The sequence below is a fragment of the Heteronotia binoei genome, chromosome 21 (genome assembly GCF_032191835.1).
Source record: "Heteronotia binoei isolate CCM8104 ecotype False Entrance Well chromosome 21, APGP_CSIRO_Hbin_v1, whole genome shotgun sequence".
Lineage (NCBI taxonomy): Eukaryota > Metazoa > Chordata > Lepidosauria > Squamata > Gekkonidae > Heteronotia > Heteronotia binoei.
The window spans coordinates 32,052,274-32,072,130 of NC_083243.1; the positions used below are offsets into that span (position 1 = coordinate 32,052,274).

The following is a 19,857-nucleotide window of genomic DNA, read 5'->3' on the forward strand; positions in this document are numbered from 1 at the left end:
TGTACATCAGGATTGCTGGCATTTACATTTGATTAACTACATTCCAAATATTTGCTGAGTTCAGATTGTTGTGATATTGTTGGTAGTTTAAATGCGCTTTTGATATTGAGAAAGGAAAAAAAGGGTATTCAGGAGTCTGTGTCCTGCTGATTTTATTGGCTGATCTATTTTGTATATGCAGTGTTACTAGGGTTGCCAATCTCCAGGGGGTGGCCAAAGATCTCCTGGAACTGAGACAACAGAGATCAGTTCCTGTGGAGAAAATGGCTGCTTTAGAAGGTGAACAGTTACTGCATTATAACTTGCTGAAGCACCTCCACAAATTCCACCCTCCCTACCTTCACCCCCAATTTCTCAACCCAGAGATGTCACCCCTGAGTGTTAATAATAGTTCAGGCAGCCTCAAGCTTTCCTTTCGCTTTTTTGAGGGAAAGAAACCTTAACCACTGCATAAGGATAAAAAGAGGAATGTTTTCTTACCTATAGGTGCCTGCCAACCCCAGTCACGGCTACTTTATGCTGATTTTTAAAACAAACAAAATGTGTGAATGCCTTTTGCCTTTTTCATAAATACAGAGTGTGCTTCTCCATGGGCATTCACTCCTAAAAAATATGGAATAGCTGCCCAGGACCTTTGGCTAACTTCTTGCTGCGCGTTTATCAAGAAGCAACAGCCATCACAAAAAACAGCTCAGAGCACATTTATACTTTGCAGAAAGTTATAGCCGAAGAGAATTTAGAATATGTCTTGAAGAAGGAGGTTCATAAAGTCAGACAGAAGAAGCATTATGTGTCATTGTGTTAAAAGCTCTTAATTTGTTAACCAGTTAGTACCTCTACCAGTCATGCTTCCCCCTAATTTTGCTCTTGGCAAGCCAGCTGTTTCTGCTGTTACTTCAGTTCTCTAACTTCTCCGTCACTTTCTCTTGCACCCTTGGCCCTAAGGATAGCCTTCCTGAGCTGGAAGTTCAACAGCACTGTTGTTCCAACCCTCTTTACAGCTGCCATTAGTTGCCACCCTTTCTTGAAGCCAGGTTTACTGCTTTGTGATATTGTTCAGCATTCTTCTTCAGGATCCTGTTATTCCCTTTCTGTCAGGGACAGTGCTGTTCCAGGGAGAAGTTACCTCATCTCTCTGATAGGTTTTTTTTTTTTTAAGCGATCTGTTTCCTTTTTAAAAAAAGAAAAATCATGGTATCAAACAAAACACAGGCCAGGAGAATGTAATTCTGACCCAGTTGACTTGAGGGCTGTTGACTTAATGGCACAGTTGACACAATGGCAAAGGCTTTTAGTTCAAGGGGGGGTGGAGACTGAGCCTACAATTGCTGTGGAAAGAAAAAAAATAACTTAATAACAGCTGTCCCCGTGAAGCTGCAGGTGCATTTATTTTGTTATCCGTTACACATGAACCTTTGCTGGTGATCAGTAGAGTGGGGATTTTTTTGAACAACTGGGAAGAGCTGATTAATTGCAGTCAATCGTATAGCTAGAGCCACCACCTAGGTGTCGGACAGTACTTTTCGAGGCTTGTCACTAAGCATGGGGTTACGTGGTAGTGCTTCTCTGTGCCTCAAAACCCATGATTCTGCATTTGAAGAAGAGTAGGTTTTTATATCCCTCTTCTCTCTACTTTAATGAGTCTCAGAGCAGCTTACAATCACATTCCTTTCCTCACCCCCACAACAGGCACCTTGTGAGGTCAGTGGGGCTGAGAGAGTTCTGAGAGAATGGTGACTGGCCCAAGACAATTCAGCAGACTGCATGAGGAAAAGCAGCAAATCAAATCCTGTTCTCCAGATTAGAAGCCCCCGCTCTTTACTACTAAACCACACTGTCAGGTCAGCCCCCTCCCTTTTTTTCCTCATGCCAAATAAACAGTACTGAAAAAGAATAGAAAGGGAAGGAAGTCTGTTATCCTTTTTCTACTGATGTAGGTCAGAGTGAATGCAATGGTCAGTAGCGTGAAAGGAGACTGCCGAGGAAGACTCTTCAGAGGAATGCAATGGGGCAAGCCACCTCTGCTTCTCACCTGCCTTAAAAGAACATGCGGGAGGATTGCTCCTTCAGGACGCTTCCGCCGCCAGAGATCAAGGGCGTGGAGTGTGTGGGCCTGGAGTGGGACGTTGGGGAGAGTTTGGCAATCTGGCTGGTGTACCGTCCGCCTAACGCACCAGCCAGTGCCCTGCCGTCCTTGATGGAGGCTGTAACAGGCTGGGCATTGGAGCATCCCCGACTTATAGTCCTGGGTGACTTCAATGTCCATGCCGAGGACGCAGCTTCCACTCGTGCGACGGACCTAGTGCTTTCCATGGCAGCACTGGGACTTTCCCAATATGTAACAGCGCCCACACACCAGGCTGGGCACACACTAGACCTGATCTTCGCGGCGGGAGTAACAATGGGTCAGATATCTGCTGAGGCAGTGCCATGGTCTGACCACCAGGTCCTGAAGGCCCGTGTGGACATACCACCTCTGTCCCGTTTAGGCGGTGAGCAGATTTGGGCTCGCCCGCGTAGTCAGATGGACCCATTGCGGCTTCAGATGGCTATGCGGGACCCTTGGCCTACCGGCGACTCGTTGGATGGGCTGGTGGAGACCTGGAACAACCGGTTCTCCGAGGCCATCGACGAAATCGCTCCCAGACGTCCTCTTCATCCTCGATCACGATCCGCCCCGTGGTATACCCCGGAGATGCGATCGATGAAACGACGATTAAGACGACTAGAGAGACAATGGCGTCACGCTCGTGACGAAGCTACGAGAACATCATATAGGTCATTTATGAGGGCCTATGAGATGGCTATTCGGACTGCAAAGAAGGAATACTTTGCATCCAGAATCGCATCTGCGACCTCGCGCCCAGCACAATTGTTTAGTATAATTCGGTCATTAACAGAACTGCCGCAGGGCAAACAAAATAGTAGAGAATTGGAAATAGGCTGTGAGGCTTTTGCGAGCTATTTCGCAGATAAGGTCTCGTCACTCCGACACGACCTACCCGCCATAATTAATACAGTAGATGAACTTGGGGCACCGAGCACGTCTTCTGGTTCAATTCTGGATTCTTTCAGTCCACTCAGTCTGGAGGAAGTCGACAGGACCCTTGCAGCTGTACGCCCTACGACCTGTAGGTTAGATCCGTGCCCGTCTTGGCTTATAAAGGCCAGCCAAACGTGGCTACGTGAACCACTACAGGATATCATCAATAGGTCCCTGATTGAAGGGATCTTTCCCACACCTCTTAAAGAGGCAGTGGTCCGTCCCCTCTTAAAAAAACCATCAGCAGACCCGGCCACATTGGCGAACTATCGGCCGGTGTCAAACCTTCCCTTCCTGGGTAAGGTCATAGAGCGGGCGGTGGCGACTCAGCTGCAGGGATTCCTGGAGGACACTTCCGCACTGGATCCATTCCAGTCCGGCTTTCGGCCAGGCCACGGGACGGAGACAGTTCTGGTCGCCCTCATGGATGATCTTATGCGACATCTGGATCAGGGCGGTTCTGCAGTGCTGTTGTTACTAGATCTGTCAGCCGCTTTTGACACGGTTGACCATCAGCTACTGACTGACCGCCTTACCGATGTGGGGATACAGGGATCTGCCTTGCAGTGGCTGACTTCCTTTCTCCAAGATCGGGGACAAAGGGTGGTGATAGGGGAGGAAGCATCCCAGAGGCACCCCCTTAGTTGCGGGGTGCCGCAGGGAGCGGTCCTATCCCCGATGTTATTTAATATCTATATGCGCCCCCTTGCCCAGATAGTCAGGAGGTATGGACTGGGTTGCCATCAATATGCGGATGACACCCAGCTCTACCTAATGATGGGTGGCCAGTCTGACTGTACCCCGGAAAATCTAGACCTGGCACTACAAGCCGTGGCCTTCTGGCTCAAACTGAGTCGGCTGAAATTGAATCCGACGAAGACGGAGGTTCTCTACCTGGGTCGGGGCGGTCCGGGGAGAGAGATCCAGCTGCCGGCCCTTGACGGGGTGCCACTAATACCGGTCCCCAAGGTCAAGAGCTTAGGCGTGCTCCTTGAGTCCTCCCTTACAATGGAGGCTCAGGTGGCAGCCACTGTTAGATCTGCCTTTTTCCATCTTCGGCAAGCACGGCAGCTGGCCCCTTACCTGGACCGCAGCGACCTAGCGACGGTAATCCATGCTACGGTCACCTCAAGAATAGATCACTGTAATGCTCTCTACATGGGGCTACCCCTGACGCTAACCCGGAGACTACAACTAGTGCAGAACGCTGCGGCACGGCTGTTAATGGGGCTACCACGACGGGAGCACATTCGGCCAGTGCTGAGAGAGCTGCACTGGTTGCCTGTTGTGTTCCGAGTTCGCTTCAAGGTGTTGGTATTAACCTTTAAAGCCCTTTATGGTCAGGGACCTGCCTATCTACGGGACCGCCTTTCCCCATATATTCCCCAGAGAGCACTGCGATCAGGGACAAAAAATCTGCTGTCCGCCCCTGGCCCAAAAGAAGCCAGGTTATCCGCAACAAGATCTAGGGCCTTCTCGGTGGCAGCACCAGAACTCTGGAACACCCTCCCAGAAGCTATAAGGGCCCTGCGGGATTTGTCGGCGTTCCGCAGTGCCTGTAAGACCGAACTGTTCAGGCAGGCTTTTCTGGTTGACTGAAAATGGGCTGCCACCGGACATCCTACAGAAGCTGGTGGTCATAGTCAGAACCTAATACCGCCAGACTAGACTGAGATATTGTAATAGTTTTTAACTTGATAAATGTATTATGGTTTTATATGTTTTATGAAATTGATTGTTTTTATGATATTGTAAGCCGCCCTGAGTCCGCTTGCGGAGAGGGCGGGATATAAATATAAAGTAATAAATAAATAAATAAAATAAATAAACATTCTCATATTCTTGGACATCTGGCAGCACTGCTGCTCAACTAGCAGGTTCACATGGTGTGTATCTTTTGCTGGACTTTGCCATTTGAGACTGCAAGGTGGGGACCGAATAAAACAATATGCACTAACCTGTATCATGCCCAGTGGGCTGAAGGAGAGCCCTGTAGGACAAATGCCAAGCCAAAGGGCTGAAATAGAAAAGTAAGAAATGGTTTTTGAATACAGGAGGGAGCGATTCAGTTTTAATATTTTGCCTGGGTTTCCTAATCACGTAAGGTAAGACTGGTTTTTGTATAGTTTTCTTTCAGAATGAATGAAGGGTGTGGGATTAGCCATCAAAAAGTTTTGTTTCCTTTCTGAATGAGGCTGAATTCTTCAGACATGGGGAGCTGCCTTACATGGAATCAGACCGTTGGGCCATCTAGCCCACTATGGCCTGCCATGACTACAAGCAGGGCTTTTTTTTTTTGTAGCAGGAACTCCTTTGCATATTAGGCAACACACTCCTGATGTAGCCAGTCCTCCAAGAGCGTACAGTAGGCCCTGTATGCTCTTGGAGGATTGGCTACATCAGGGGTGTGTGGTCTAATATGCAAAGGAGTTCCTGCTACAAAAAAAGTCCTGTCTACAAGGGACTCTTTGATGCCCCAGAAAGAGGTCTTTCTCATCACCTCCTACCCAGCTAGATATGCTGGAGACTGAAGCTCTTGTATGCAAAGTTCATGCTCCACCACTTAGTTATGTCAGAAAGTACCATCAAGTCACAGCTGACTTGTGGTGGCTCTGTGGAGTTTTTAAGGCAAGAGATGTTCAGAGTTGGTTTGACATTGCCTCCTCCATGTCATGACCCTGGTATTCCTTGGAGGACTCCCATCCAAATACTGGCCAGATTCAACCCTGCCTAGCTTCTGAGATCTGACAAAAGGTCAGCTAGCCTGAGCTATCCAGGTAAGGGCACCATTGAGTTATATCCCCTCTTTAAATAAATGCAAATAAAGCACATCTCATTATAGAACAGGAATTTGAGAATGAAAGTTTTCTCATACATTGTTACCAAAATGTAGACGCTTGAATGGTTTGTAAGTTGAACAGGGGGATATTTTCTGGCCATAGGAGTTTGGGGTGTGTGTGTATGCAATAGGATTTGGCAAAAAATAGAAATGCATATAAGGTTGCGTGAAAGAAATGTCCTGAAACTGTTATTAATTTGATGGAACAAAGTCGTTATACTGCAGTCACTGCAGCCTGATATTTCGCATGTTCCAGCTAGATACCCAAATAGAATGTGAAAGTCCAGAGTCCAATGTGAAAAGGAGTCATTGAGCCCTAAGCTGGGAAAGATGGCCTCGTAGACCTGGGAGGAAAATAGAAGAAGCCTACCTTGGATAGTGAGTGACACTTGGCTGTTGCTGAGATGTAACTTGCTTTGTCAGTTTTCACAGAACGCGCTCTCATCTGCCTTCCATGGCTGCACTTTTGGCCAGAGCTGTTCAAACCCTGCAGGATTCAGATCACAACGGTGTGTTCGAAGCGAAGTCCGCTGCTAGGTTCGCAAGAGTTTGACGGTCAACTAAAGCCTGTCAGGTCTGCTTGGCAATTGAGCCAGATAAATCTAAATCCTATCGGGCACTCTCTCTCCCCCTCCCTTGCTGCTTTTCAGGAGGCAAGGGTGTCTCCTGCCTTGTTCCATCTCAAGATTTTTGGGATTGGTGGGGAGGACTGACAGTAGCCGCTCTCTGCATCGTCTGTTCATCGTGTGGAATAGCAAGACCAACTGTTCCAGATGAACAGCAGTATCGAGACAGTTGCAAAGTGCTTTTCTTCCTTTGGCCTTGCCCATACATACATGTTTAAATAACTCGGGAACATGTATATGCCACCTGCCAAAGCAGCAGGTCATCACTTGCATTTTTAGAGCTAAACTATTTAAAAAACCCCGTGTGAAAGGTTTAGACAATAAAGAGGGAAACTGTTCTTAGCTGTTCCTCCAGCATGTAACCCCTCCTGCCGCATATTCAGTAAAGGGAGAATTGCCCAGAACCAGTTGTTCTGTTCCATAAAGTTCAGGGCTTTTTTTGTAGCAGGAACTCCTTTGCATATTAGGCCCCACCCCCCTGAGGTAGCCAATCCTCCCAGAGCTTACAGGGCTCTTTGTACAAGGCCTAGTGTAAGCTCTTGGAGGATTGGCTACATCAGGGGTGTGTGGCCTAATATGCAAAGGAGTTCCTGCTACAAAAAAGCCCTATAAAGTTTAAAGAAGTTTGTTTCCTACCCTTTGAAAGCTGTGTGTGCAACTCCCAAAGAGGACCCAATTGCCCACTCTCCAAGTTATTATTTATTTGCTTGTAAAATCTATAGCCCACCTTTCTGCCCTGATCAAGGCAGTTAACAGATGACAAATATGCCTAATAAAAACACATCTTAAAAACCATTAAAACAAAACACATCACTAAAATGCTTAAAACCAAGCTAAAATACATGTACAGTACAATAAAATACACCCCTCCCCAACAAAACATAGGGCAGGAAGGAGGGGACACCAGATGAAACACAAAAAAAGTCTTCAGCTTGCACAATTCAGGAGTGGCAGAGCACGTGCTTTCCACCCTGGAAGTCCCATGGTCAGTCCCTGCCTGAGGGCTACACTCGGCATTCTTGTGGCTGCTACGAGGACGCTGCCACCATTTAAAAGACATTACAGTACAGTGGGCCTCCAGTCAAGTGTCAAAGTGGCTGCTCCAACCCTCCCCCCCTCCCCATTTCAGTACTTTACAAGGCATGGTGGAGGGACAAGAGCACTGTGCTACGGGCTCGATCAGAATTGGGTCATGAAATTTTTAAATGACTTTAAGATGCTGGTAGCTGTGAGGATGCTATCACATCTAGTTTGGCTCTTATTTAGTTCTGTGAAAAGGGGGGGGGGGGTTGGCAGAATCTATCAAGAATGTTAGGTTTATTCCTTGGTGAAAACAGTGGGTCAAAATAGATATAATGATAACTGAATGGATGCTTCTCAAAATGGAAAGTGTATATCTAGGAAAATTTAGTTGTGCTCCAACATTGCAATGTTCTGCAGTTCTCTGCATGGCAGAGCATTTGCTTTTTATGCCAAAAAACCCAGTTTCAATCCCTGGCATCCCCAGTTAAGAGGCAGTAGGCGATGTGAAAGACTTCTTCCTGGAGAACTGCTGCCAGTCCGAGTAGACAATACTGACCTGGATGGACCAAGGTTAGCTTCATGGTGCTCATGTAGTGCTCATCATTGGCTCCTGTGGTGGAAAACAACAGGATGATGGTAAATTGTACTAGACATGAGGGAACAGGGAAGAACTATACACAAACATGACAACCATGTGTTTGTCACAGTGTCACCTTTGGACCATAATTCGGAGTGCTGCATCCAGAACACCCTAGCACTTTGAGTGCATGCATATAAAGTATACAAACAATTGTGTGGATGAGTCCTTCACATGTGGCCAAGGGTGTGACGGAAAGTGCATATGGATGCCCATTTTCCAAGCGCTAATTTCCCTAGGGAAATTGCTCCAGTAGGTGTGAGCTGACCCACCCACCTGGCAACTTAGATTTCATATATATCTAGATTGGGGCAGTAGACAAGTACTGGCGTGCCTTTCCTCTTCCAGATCCCGATTTAACCTAAGCAGGTATGAGCACTCCATATGTTGATTGATAGTGCAGGGAACTGATGGAGCAATTCCATTCTTTCTGTAGCGCGTCTTGCATTCCAGGAGCATAAGATCCACGTGATCCAATTCTCTCCCTTCTTCTGTTGATCCACTTGGATCTTTGCTTGGAAGAAGAGTGGTCTCTGCCAGCTTGGTAAATTTTTATTCTGTTTTAATTACACGTGCAGGAGGCTCAAACCGTTTGTTAATCTGCAGAGTGCTGCTGTGACCAAGATAGAGACCCTTGCTCTCAGATGATACAACGCTGAGAAAAAAAACACAAGTAATAAATTGTGCCTAAATTTTACCTGTCCTCCCCCCCTTGCTTTCTCTCTGTCTCTCCCCTAGCATGCTTTTTTTGCACCAAGCTCATAAACAGGTGTGTTTTATGACAAGATGGTGGTGGGGGGGAATGAATAGGGAGTCAGTTTGGGAGAGTACAAATGGACAAGTCTAGACCGTGTCTGGCTCAAGGGCAGATTTGTTACTGTTTTCCACAGTGGGATGTGCGTACACAGGTCTGGGAAGGCCACTTGGCAGGAACGAGTCTCCGTTTTACATAAGATCGCTGTGACAGCATCAGACTAGCAGATCAGCTACTCTTGATGTACGATACTAACCACTGTGGGTTGTTGGGCAGGAAAGATATATTATAATAGTGAGCAGAGAATTACTTTCATTTGTGATTGCCATGGTCCCGTATATCTTGTGATTTTCAAATAGCTGGTGTTGGAATTTTGAAAGGACATTGTGATAAACCCTCTGAGGGGGAAAAAATCACTTTTCCCCTTGATCATTCTGGGCCTGATTCAAACTGAGACAACCTTTTGAGTTGTAGACAAGGCAGTCTTAGCCATTTAAAAAAAAATTATTTAAAGGCTTGTTGACTTTTCCTGTTAACACACTGAAGTATGTCCAGCTCACGTCATGCTGGAAGGATTTCTGTGGTGAACTTTGGGCTGAACATATATTGGAACATTCAATATGCCAGATATCCACCAAAAGACTCAGCTTGGGTCACCTTGGGTTGTGTGAAATGATCTTTAATAATCATTTATCTTAATCGCCACAGCATGCTGGGCCAAGGATTCTGAACCATGTTGACCTCAGTGGGGTAAAGTGTCATGCCACTGAGTGCCTTCTTGAGTCCAGAGACGGTGAAATGGGGCTAAGTTCAAATTGCTTCTGATTCCATTTACCGTATTTGCTGGCGTATAAGACGACTTTTTTGCCCAGAAAAACATGCCTCCAAGTGGGGGGGTCGTCTTGTACGCCGGGTGCACTTCAGTTGGGATACCGTATTTCCCCGAAAATAAGACCTTCCCAAAAAATAAGCCCTAGCAGGATTTCTATGCATTTGTGATGGGCTTATTTTTTGGGTAGGTCTTATTTTCGGGGAAATACGGTAGATCCAAAGCACAAGGAACGGGTCACGGGGCGAGAGGCTGTCTTTTGCTGTGGAGGGAAAAGGTGCTGTGCAAGCCCGATCCTTTGCATGCTTACTTGGAAGTAAGCCCTTTCTGAGTTCTGTGGTTGCTCGCTCTCTGGCTGCTGTCTTTGCAGCCTTGAAACGAAAACCCAAAGCAACCACCTATACATTACGGTATTTAGTGACCTTCTGTCTCCTGTTCCTAGGGATTCGCTGCCTTGCAGCTCTCGCTTCGGGGGAGAATAAGGGGGCAGTTTTCATTCAGCAGGAGAAAGGGGCCGTGGATGCTCTTCGAGCCTTTCTCCCTTTTCTTGCTGGTGGGCAAACCAGACTTGCATTTGCTTACAGGCTCCGTCTGTCGTTCTCTGTTTGTACGGGGAGGGGGAGAGGCAAGAGATCTGCTGGCCGGGTGTGTTTGTCTGTGACTGTAGCTGCACGCAGGCAGAGATGTGCTCCCCCCACCCCCAGTTTCCACCAACGATCATTCCCCCCCTTCCCTCCCCTGTATCGCTTCGGCTGTAAATGCCCTTATTGCAGATAGTCTCCCATTTCTCCAGCTTCCAATTTTGCCCCAGAGATGGAGGATGGGAAAACGCAGTAAAAAGATATTATCCAGGGCAGGGAGGATTTCTACTTTAAAAAAATATTGCAAAGATGGCTCCTCCCCCCCCCCTTTTTATTTGCACCTTGACTCCCTGCATCCTTTGGCCTGCTGGCTGGTGGGGAGAGAAGCTGACGCATCTAAAGCGATGAGCGGCCTCCCAGCTGGCATTTTTAAAAAGGGAAAAAAGCCTCACGAAAACCAGTGGCTCCTCTCCGCACATGCTGCTTTCCGGGGTTGGGGGCGGGGCTGTCTTTGAAGCGCGCGAGCCTGTGGGTGCTCTTGCGTGCGTGTGCAGGCATCCTTCTCTGACCCGGCCGGGTAACAACGAGAGAGGGAGAGACAGAAAAAGTGGCCCAACACCACCAAATTAAATTCCTGAAAGATTGGGGATTTGAACTCAAGTCTTCCAGATTCTAGTCCAGCAACCACTATACCACACTGGCCAAGAGACTTTAGTTTATTTTACCTGAATATGCCTGTGTTTGAACTTCCTTTCCTCCTTGTTAAACTCTCCCTCCTCTTCTTCTGTTGTTTCTGTACTATTGAAGTTCTAACTATAAGATTGCTTCAGGTGGGGACTTGCTTTCTGTGTTTATATTATGCACTAGTACAACTCCCAAAACACTTTCTCCCTACTCAGCTGCCATATTCTGCCACTCTTCCTCTCCAGTGAAGGCTAAGGGTGGGAGCTCAGGGGGCAAGAAATCATCCCTCTTAAAAGGGCCACGCTTATTTGGTCTAGAGATAGACTACTCTGCAAGCTCTGCCACCCAGCGCTAGATGAGGCAGGAACAAAGAGGAGAAAGTGTGTGGAAGGTGTGCGGAAGAGGGGGTAGTCTTAAACGGCGAGTATATAACAAACTCTATATTTTGAGTGGAAATGTTGGGGGGTCGTCTTATACGCCCAGTCGTCTTATACGCCGGCAAATACGGTATGTAAAATGATCTAAAGCGAGTTTCAAACTTGGAGCAAAAAGAGCCTTACTCTTGTACAATAGCCAAGTCCTGCCATTTCTTATAGGGCAACCCGTTACATAGGTGCAAAGAACATATTGTCAGCAGGGAAATAGCAGCTCCAATATGCCATTCCCGGTTAGAAACTGTGCAGGGGGAAAGGATCAGACCTCTAATTTTCTTCTGCTGCAGTCGCAGTTAGACTGGGCTCCTGTGTTTCTGATTTTTAGAGAAAAAGAATTGCAGGGGGCTCCATTGACAGACTCCGAGCATCTTGTGTTAGTTGCTTGCTAAAGAACGTCAGGAATTTCAGCATGAATCATGGATCCCTGGCAAGCGTACCTGTCCAATGCAAGCATTTGCAAACAGGTGTTGCACATTACTTTCTAACATGCCACACATGTAAACATCAGGCAGGTAAAAATGTGGTGTGCAAAGTAACCCATAATTTTCCAAGAGCCCAGTGCGTCGTTTGCCCAACGTAAGAACACTGGCAAAGCAATTAACTTCCGTGTTTGATTTGGAGCCGGCTTGTCCCTTTCGGGTGGTTATAGATGAAGACAGAAGGAACAGCTGAGACAGCAGAATCATCCAGGTATATTTCTGGAAGAAAAAGGGACCTGTATGTGTGTGTGTGTGTGTGTTGCTATTAATAACATAGTGGTGTTTGTGTGTGGCTGTGACAACATTACAAAAGAATCTCCCCCCCTCCCCTCTCAGCATTCCACTATGTGTTGTGTTCTATTTTACAGACAGAGGAATGAGGTAGTCAGGGGGAGCTGTTCCACAACAAATGTAGCTGAATTTCTACGGGATCTTTTGGAAGCGAACCTTGGGGGAAAAAGAACCAAGTTCTCTTCCGCAGCCTTTATTATTAAGTTATTCATTCTTATAAGAGGATGCTAAATAATTAAGCTGGTGGAGGGGGGCAGTGTAAACAAATGCTGGAATATATTTAAATAATGAAGAACATCTTTAATTTGCCCATGTAAAATAATTGTGGGCTGATGGCAGGTTAAGCCTTCAGATTTATTAAACCATTCTTTCCTCTCACTTTCCAAAGGATTAGGCCTCTCTCTTTTCTACTGTGCTATCCCGAAGCTGGTTCAAGGCATTTCTCCCCGTTCTCCTTTTTGCTGTTGGTTAGATTGGTTGCGTTCTAACATTTTTTTTTCCCATTTGCAGAGCCAGGTTATATTTTAGCTTTGATGCATTCCTTCCTAATATTTTATTTATTTATTTATTTTAAAAGTATGCTGTGCCTCGTGGGAACATACCCGCAGTGGCTTACTCAATAAACATTGTAAAAATCCCCGCAAATGAAAATGTGTTAATGAAAACCTAGTGTTAAAGACTCATTCAGGGCATAAAACCGTAGATGGTGTAGCTTAAAATGAATATCGAATTTCAGAATGAAATACGCTATAAAGTTGGTGTTAAAAGTTCAAGGCCTTATCCCACCTTTCCTCCAAGTGGTGCATTCAGGGCTTTTTTTTTTTTTGTAGCAGGAACTCCTTTTCATATTAGGCCACACACCCCTGATGTAGCCAATCCTCCAAGAGCTTACAGGGCTTTTAGTACAGGGCCTGCAGTAAGCTCCAGGAGGATTGGCTATATCAGGGGTGTGTGGTCTAATATGAAAAGGAGTTCCTGCTTCAAGAAAAGCTCTGGGTGCATTCATAAATGGGATGCAACAACCCTGAGATGTAGATATGAGGCTGAGGGACAATGGCAAGCCCATTGCCAATCAGCTTTATTACTCAGTGAATAGAGTTCCCCACTTTCCCAGCTTACTTTTACCATGGGCATCATGCTAGCTTGCACAAACTACATTTTATTTTATCATCACTCAAACAAGACAAATCCTACGCATACGGTCTTTTTCTTTCCTGTTTGTCCCCCTCCTGAACTGTTTTATAAAATAATATTCTGTTTTCTCTATGCATTGTTGGCATAAAGTTTTCCCAACATTTTGTCCAGATGACATGCACCCTCGAAATATTAACAATAAGATACAATAAAATTGCCATTATTGTTAGAACTTTTTCATCCAAATAGGCAATAAAGCATAAACCATATAAATAGGTCTAGGGCAGGCAACTCCAGTGAGGCCTGGAGCTCTGCCAGTATCACCGATGATCTCCATACAACAGAGGTCAGTTCCCCCTGGAAGAAAATGGCTGCTTTGGAGGATGGACTCTATAGTATTATACCCTGTTGAATATCCAGGAGTTTCTCAACCTGGAACTGGCAACTTTGAATCTAGCTTTCTGTTGAAACTTGGTTTCTGTTTTACGGAGGAGGCAAAATCACTGGCCACAATCCCAGCCATCATGAAGCTCTCAGGGCAAAATTGTGATCAGAGTTACACATTGCTAAATCCATTGAACTAACCCCCCCACCCCCCCTATGTTTAGGATTGCATTGTCAGTATGGGTTTCTATGAGGAAGGGATATGCTCAGTGCTGGCAAAAGACTTGCACACACAACTTCAGGTGTGCATACAGACTGTCCTTACTACTGGACCAAATGAAGTAGCCTTTATTCTTACACAGCTCCATCAAAGCTCCCAGTGGAAAAAGATCTGGGGAAATACATTCTGAGCTTCAGAAAATAATAAAGAAATCCTGTGCAAAGTGCTAGAATGACACACTTTCTATATTGTTATTATCTTGCAGCCAGAGCTCTAACGTGGCTGGGTTGTGTTTTGCAGAATATAGTGATGATGGTGAATCATAAAGAACATAAGAGAAGCCATGTTGAATCAGGCCAGTGGCCTGTCTAGTTCAACACTTCCGTGTCACACAATGGCCAAAACCTAAGTACCATCAAGAGGTCCACCAGCCATGCCATTTTGTTTCATTGAACCTGACTTTGCAAGTATTGCGGTCCGTCCTCTGGAAGAAGGTGGTGGTGGGGATATAGCCAAGTATTTGGCCATTTAACTGTGAATTTCAAACGATTCAGTGTATTGACAGCAATCAGGATTCTCGGGCCATTGAAACTTCCCCTCTAATTGAACTGGGAAAGGTAAACCAGCTTCAGCGCTCTGCGCGCTGTAATTGCAATAATTTAATTTAGCTATTTAACCTGTAATTCAGTGGTATTTATTAAAGAGCATAGGAGAAAATGAGGCCATTAGGAGCCAGAGATGAATACATTGAAATGAAAATGAACACTTCTAACTGCTAGTTGACCTTCGTTTTGTAGCAGTTTTTATTAGACTGGTCATGGTAATTACCGGGACGTGAATCATGGAGAAAAGTGAATAATTCTGTAATGAACATTTTTATTCATTATCTCACATTTTCAGGAAGCGGGGAAGTCTCGTGTAAGAGGACCGGCAGACGCTCTTCCCCTTTTGTTTGGTTTTCGACAAATAATGGTTTGTGGACAATAGCCCAGTGCAAAACATCATTCCACTGGGCAAATTTGTGTCATGCTAAATTGATGGGCCAGTGGCGTTCAATATGCAGCATATCCCGGCTATCATAGTACACTCCGGGAGACATAGCTGTTTGCAAATTGAACAGGAAACATACCAGCAAAACAGAGGACAGGCTAGTAGCAGAGATTCAAAGCTAGGATGTGCCATGTTTATTAAAGCAGGCTCTTTCACATTCAGAAACGTCAGCCGCTCTAGGAGAATAGATCCTCAAAGGTCACCGGGAATCATACAGAACACTACTTTACTTTCGCTGTAGCCTCATCAATTATAGAGCAGGGCAGAAGGGTAGATTCACATGAAATGTTTGTGTTAATTAACTTACAGGTAAACCCCCGCCTTTGCTCACCACAAGGGTTTGTTCATTGGAAATGCTTTTTGCTAATATACCCTGACTAAGTTGGCACAGTACATATTGATCCACAGTAGCAATATTTCCTTATGATTGCTGCCTACTTATAAGGTGACACAACAGATTTTTTTGTTGTTGTTCACGGGGATTGCTTGGTGCAAGAGCATGCATGCAAGAAAGAGAGCAGTATTGAGTGCAGCATTCAAAAACAAACAACACAATACAAAGTCAAGGTAAGGTTGTTGAGCCCTTGGCTGAATTAACACATAAAACAAAATTGGAGGTGATCTGGACAACTCAGTCTGTGGGACTCATTGCTGCATGGTAGCAGTAGGCTAGATATTTTTATGCCGGAGACAAAAAAAACAACCAGCACTGACCAAGGGAAGCCTTTTCATGTTAAAGAGAAAAGATGCACTCCCTCCTATGTGCTTGCAATATAATGTACCAAAATTAAATTAATTAAAGAAGAGGGTTCTTATAGCAGGATAGAGACTGCTTTTGAAGCTCCTGTTTATTTATTCAGCTGTATTTATAATCTGTCTTTCTCATGGAGAATCCAGGCGTATTACACTGCATAAATCATTGCAAGCAATCAAATGAGACATCTGGCCAGGATTACAGAAATCAGAAACAAGCCCAGAATATAAAACATGATATTGAATGCAAATCCAGTGCAGGAAAAAAATGGTGTTGCATCAGCAGAAAATGCAGTGACTGTAGAATAATACATACAGCAAACAGATAGCTCCCCCCTGTAACCTTTATGCTAGGTTCAGGCAGCGAGAGCGTTCTTGGTGACTGGGAAGCCCCATTCATGGGATTTTCTCCCTTTGAATATTCCCCAGGTAAATAAGGCCTGTCTGATGTGCTGGTCGAGGGATGTGTATGTGTGTATACTAGGGTTGCCAGTCTCCAGCTGGGGCCTGGAGATCTCCCACTTCTACAACTGATCTTCAGCTGGCAAAGATCAGCTCCCCTTGAGAAAATGGCTGCTTTGAAGGGTGGACTCTCTGGCATTGTACCATACTGAGGCTCCTCCCTTCCCCAACCCCCCCACACTCACGAATTCACCCCCAAAGCAACCCTAGTATATACACAAGCACCTATGTCTAGGAAGCTGTTTTAGTCCAACTTATTGTACTTGTGCTTTAATACAACATTTTCTGGGTGCTTTGTAGCCTGCCCCAAACCTTTAAAATAGGCTAAGCTGCACATGTGAATGAATGCAATGAAATAAATGTTCGAAAATGAGCCTTGCCATAGCCTCCCTGACAAGGCGCAACTGAGATGAGAAATCTGGGCTGCTTGCTAGTTTTTTTTTTTTAAGGTGATAAGCTTTTTGAAACTCCCCCAGGCATGTCTTCATCACCCGCAGGCATGATAATCCTAACTAATATTAGGAAAGTGCCCCAAGGAATATCCATGTTAATTACAAGCAATTACGGTTATTGTATAATACAGGTATATATTCATGAATTACTGGTGGTGTAATTTAGCTCCCAGTCTGAGCACTTTTCGGAAGTGAGGTAAGACGTGCTTACAGTTAGGGAGTTTCAGCGCATGAGATAGAATTCTGTGTTTTCCTGCTTTTTTTGCGGGGGTTAGGGAGAGGGATTTAACTTTGAGGATAGATATCAATATAAATATACTGGTTCTGACTTGGCAGTTGCTGAATCCAGTTTCTCTTGCAGCAGTCATACGGGCAGAGGCTGCATGCTTCTAATTCAGAATTCCAAAAGGCAAGCAGATGTTGCTCTCTCTCTCTCTTTTTTTAAGAGCAAGAGAGAGTATGCACACATGGAATGATTTAGCCTCTGACATTCCAATTTAGACTGTGATTAGAATGAACTCTTCAGATTATCAATCCATCTTTTTCTGTATGCTTGCCTCCGACTCTCCCATCTCACTGGCAGATATTTCAAAATCCTGGAGATTTTAGGCTCTTTGTTTGGAGATAGTGATCAGTCCCTTTGCAATTAAAATTCGTCCTGTGCTGAAAACAGAGCTGATAAAACCAGTTCTGGAACTTCAGTATTTGCATTAATTTTAGATACCATAATAGAGTTGGGTCCAGCAGATCTGTTGTGCTAGTGGAGGCAATTCCTCCCACCCCTGAGTCTAGGCTTCCCAAATCTCCCGCTCTGGCGGGAGACTTCTGGTTTCACAGCCTCACCTCCCGCTTTTCAAAACTCTGGAAGCGGGGGTGGGGGGTGGAGGGGGGGGGAGAACATACCTTTAGGCTTCATGTAGAGCTCCTGAGCCGTTTGCAAAATGTCTGCCCCTTTAAGGCTGGGCAGGAAGCCGGAAGCAGGAAGGGCTTTTGAGAACGGCCCCTCCCTTTCTTTGCTTTCGTTTTCACAGGAAGTAGAGTTGTCCAGAGGAAGATCTGGTAAGTGTGTGTGTGTGAGAGAGGGAGGGGGCAGGGGATTCCCTAGTTTGGAGGCCCTCCCCCCCTTTAGAAAGCGTGGGGGGGGGAGGGAAATGTCTACGAGGCACTCTATTATTCCCTGTGGAGAATGATTCCCATAGGGAATAATAGGAAATTGATCTGTGGATATTGGGGGCTCTGGGGGGCTATTTTTTGAGGTAGAGGCACCAAATTTTTAGTATAGCATCTAGTGCCTCTCCCCAAAAAACCCCCCAAGTTTCAAAACGATTGGACCAGAGGGTCCAATTCTATGAGCCCCAAAATATGGTGCCCCTATCCTTAATTATTTCCTATGGAAGAAAGGCATTTTAAAAGGTGTGCTGTCTCTTTAAATGTGATGGCAAGAACTCCCTTGGAGTTCAATTATGCTTGTCACATCCTTGTTCTTGGCTCCACCCCCAATGTCTCCTGGCTCCACCCCCAAAGTCTCCTGGCTCCACCCCCAAAGTCCCCAGATTTTTCTTTAATTGGACTTGGCAACCCTACCTGAGTCTTCCCAAGACACCACAAAATACCCCCGCCCACCCTAGTGAAACACATCCGTGGGTCCAACCCCCCTTGAACTATGTTGAAAACTAAACTAAAACGAGCAGCTTGATCCCATAGTTTTGTGGCTATAGTCAGGTTGCCAGCTCTGTGTTGGGAAATATCTGGAGATTTTTTTGGGGGGTGGGTCTTTAGGATGGCAAGGTTTGGGAAGGGGAGGGGAGATTTGAGGGGATGAAGCCTGGAGGGGGGAGGGTTTGGGGAGAAGAGGAACTTCTGTAGGGTATGCCACAGAGTCCACCTTCCAAAGCAGCCATTTTCTCCAGGTGAACTGATCTCTGTCACCTGGAAAACACTTCTAATCCCAGGAGATCTCCACCCAACACCTGGAGTTTGGCAACCATAGCTGTAGTGTAAATGCCTGTGATCTGTGACTGCTGAAGTGGCATCCAGTATTTGGCAAAGGGGTTGGTGCAGTGCTGTACTTGCCATAAGACTACATTGCTATGTAGGAACAGCTTCCTGACTTCTCCAGTACAGATTGCGTTAATGGAAACCAAGGGAGGTCATTGGTCTATGCAAACCGATGGAGGCCCAGTTGGGGGGGCAAGTGTAGTTTGACCTGGGTTATGGGGCTGTTTCCCCCTCCTCAGCCACTTCCCCAGGCTGGCACCCCATACATGTACACTCTGTGTGTTCCGCAACATTATTGAAGTGTGTTAAGGTGCACTGCTGTAGGTGTTGCTGTTATTAAACTCCCTTGGCATGTTCATCATACTAATCAATGACTCTGCTTATGAAATGGCACTGAAAAGAAATCAACACCTGGGAGCGCCTGAGGTGGAATTGGCAAGAAGAAAAGCAAATGGCTAAGCATGAAATAGTAAGAAATACCAGGTGGTAAATCAGCACTGATCTAACTAAGGCCGGATTGGAATTCATTCTCCCATCCCTGAGAAGGGCAAGTATCCTTTCAGTAATACGAATGCTGTATTACTGTTTTTTAGTACAGACTATACATTGAGTTAGAATAGAAAAATAACAAGCCACCTAGAAAGGCTTTCTTGGTATCTTCCCTAGTAGCCAAAGCACTCTTTCTCCTTTTAGATTTTGCCAAAATGTGAGCATCTTTAAGAAATATTATAAAACTTGGGCAAAAATAGGCTGATATTTGAGGTGGCAATAATAAACTGAGGCGGAATAGGGATATCACTGTATTTCTCATCTATGTTTTAAATATCTATGGGAAATCTAAAGTCTCAGGATGGGTGGTTTCAGCTTTAGATACGGGAGGCACAATTAGCCGTTTAAGCTTACCAGTCTGTGACATGAGAGGTCCCATCTCAGCCAGCGGATTCTGAAGTACCATAAAATGGCAGCTTGTTTACAACCATGTTTCTACCACCATTGTGATTTTTTATTTGGCCTCTGCAACCAAAATGGCCCTCTCTGGTGGGCAGATGTATGTGTCTAAATGAAGTTTGAACCCTTGAAAAGGGGGTACACTATAATCTTAATTTAAAAGAGTGGTTATACGGACAATTAAAATAACCTGTACATTGCTTTGGTTTTGGTAATTCACAAATGTTATAAGGAAA

General features: G+C 45.4%; 1 protein-coding gene across 5 annotated transcripts in view; it reads left to right on the plus strand.

Moving 5' to 3' along the window:
- BCL11B (BCL11 transcription factor B) overlaps positions 1 to 19,857 on the plus strand; it is a 190,223-nt gene that overhangs the window by 130,229 nt on the left and 40,137 nt on the right. The window lies entirely within an intron of this gene.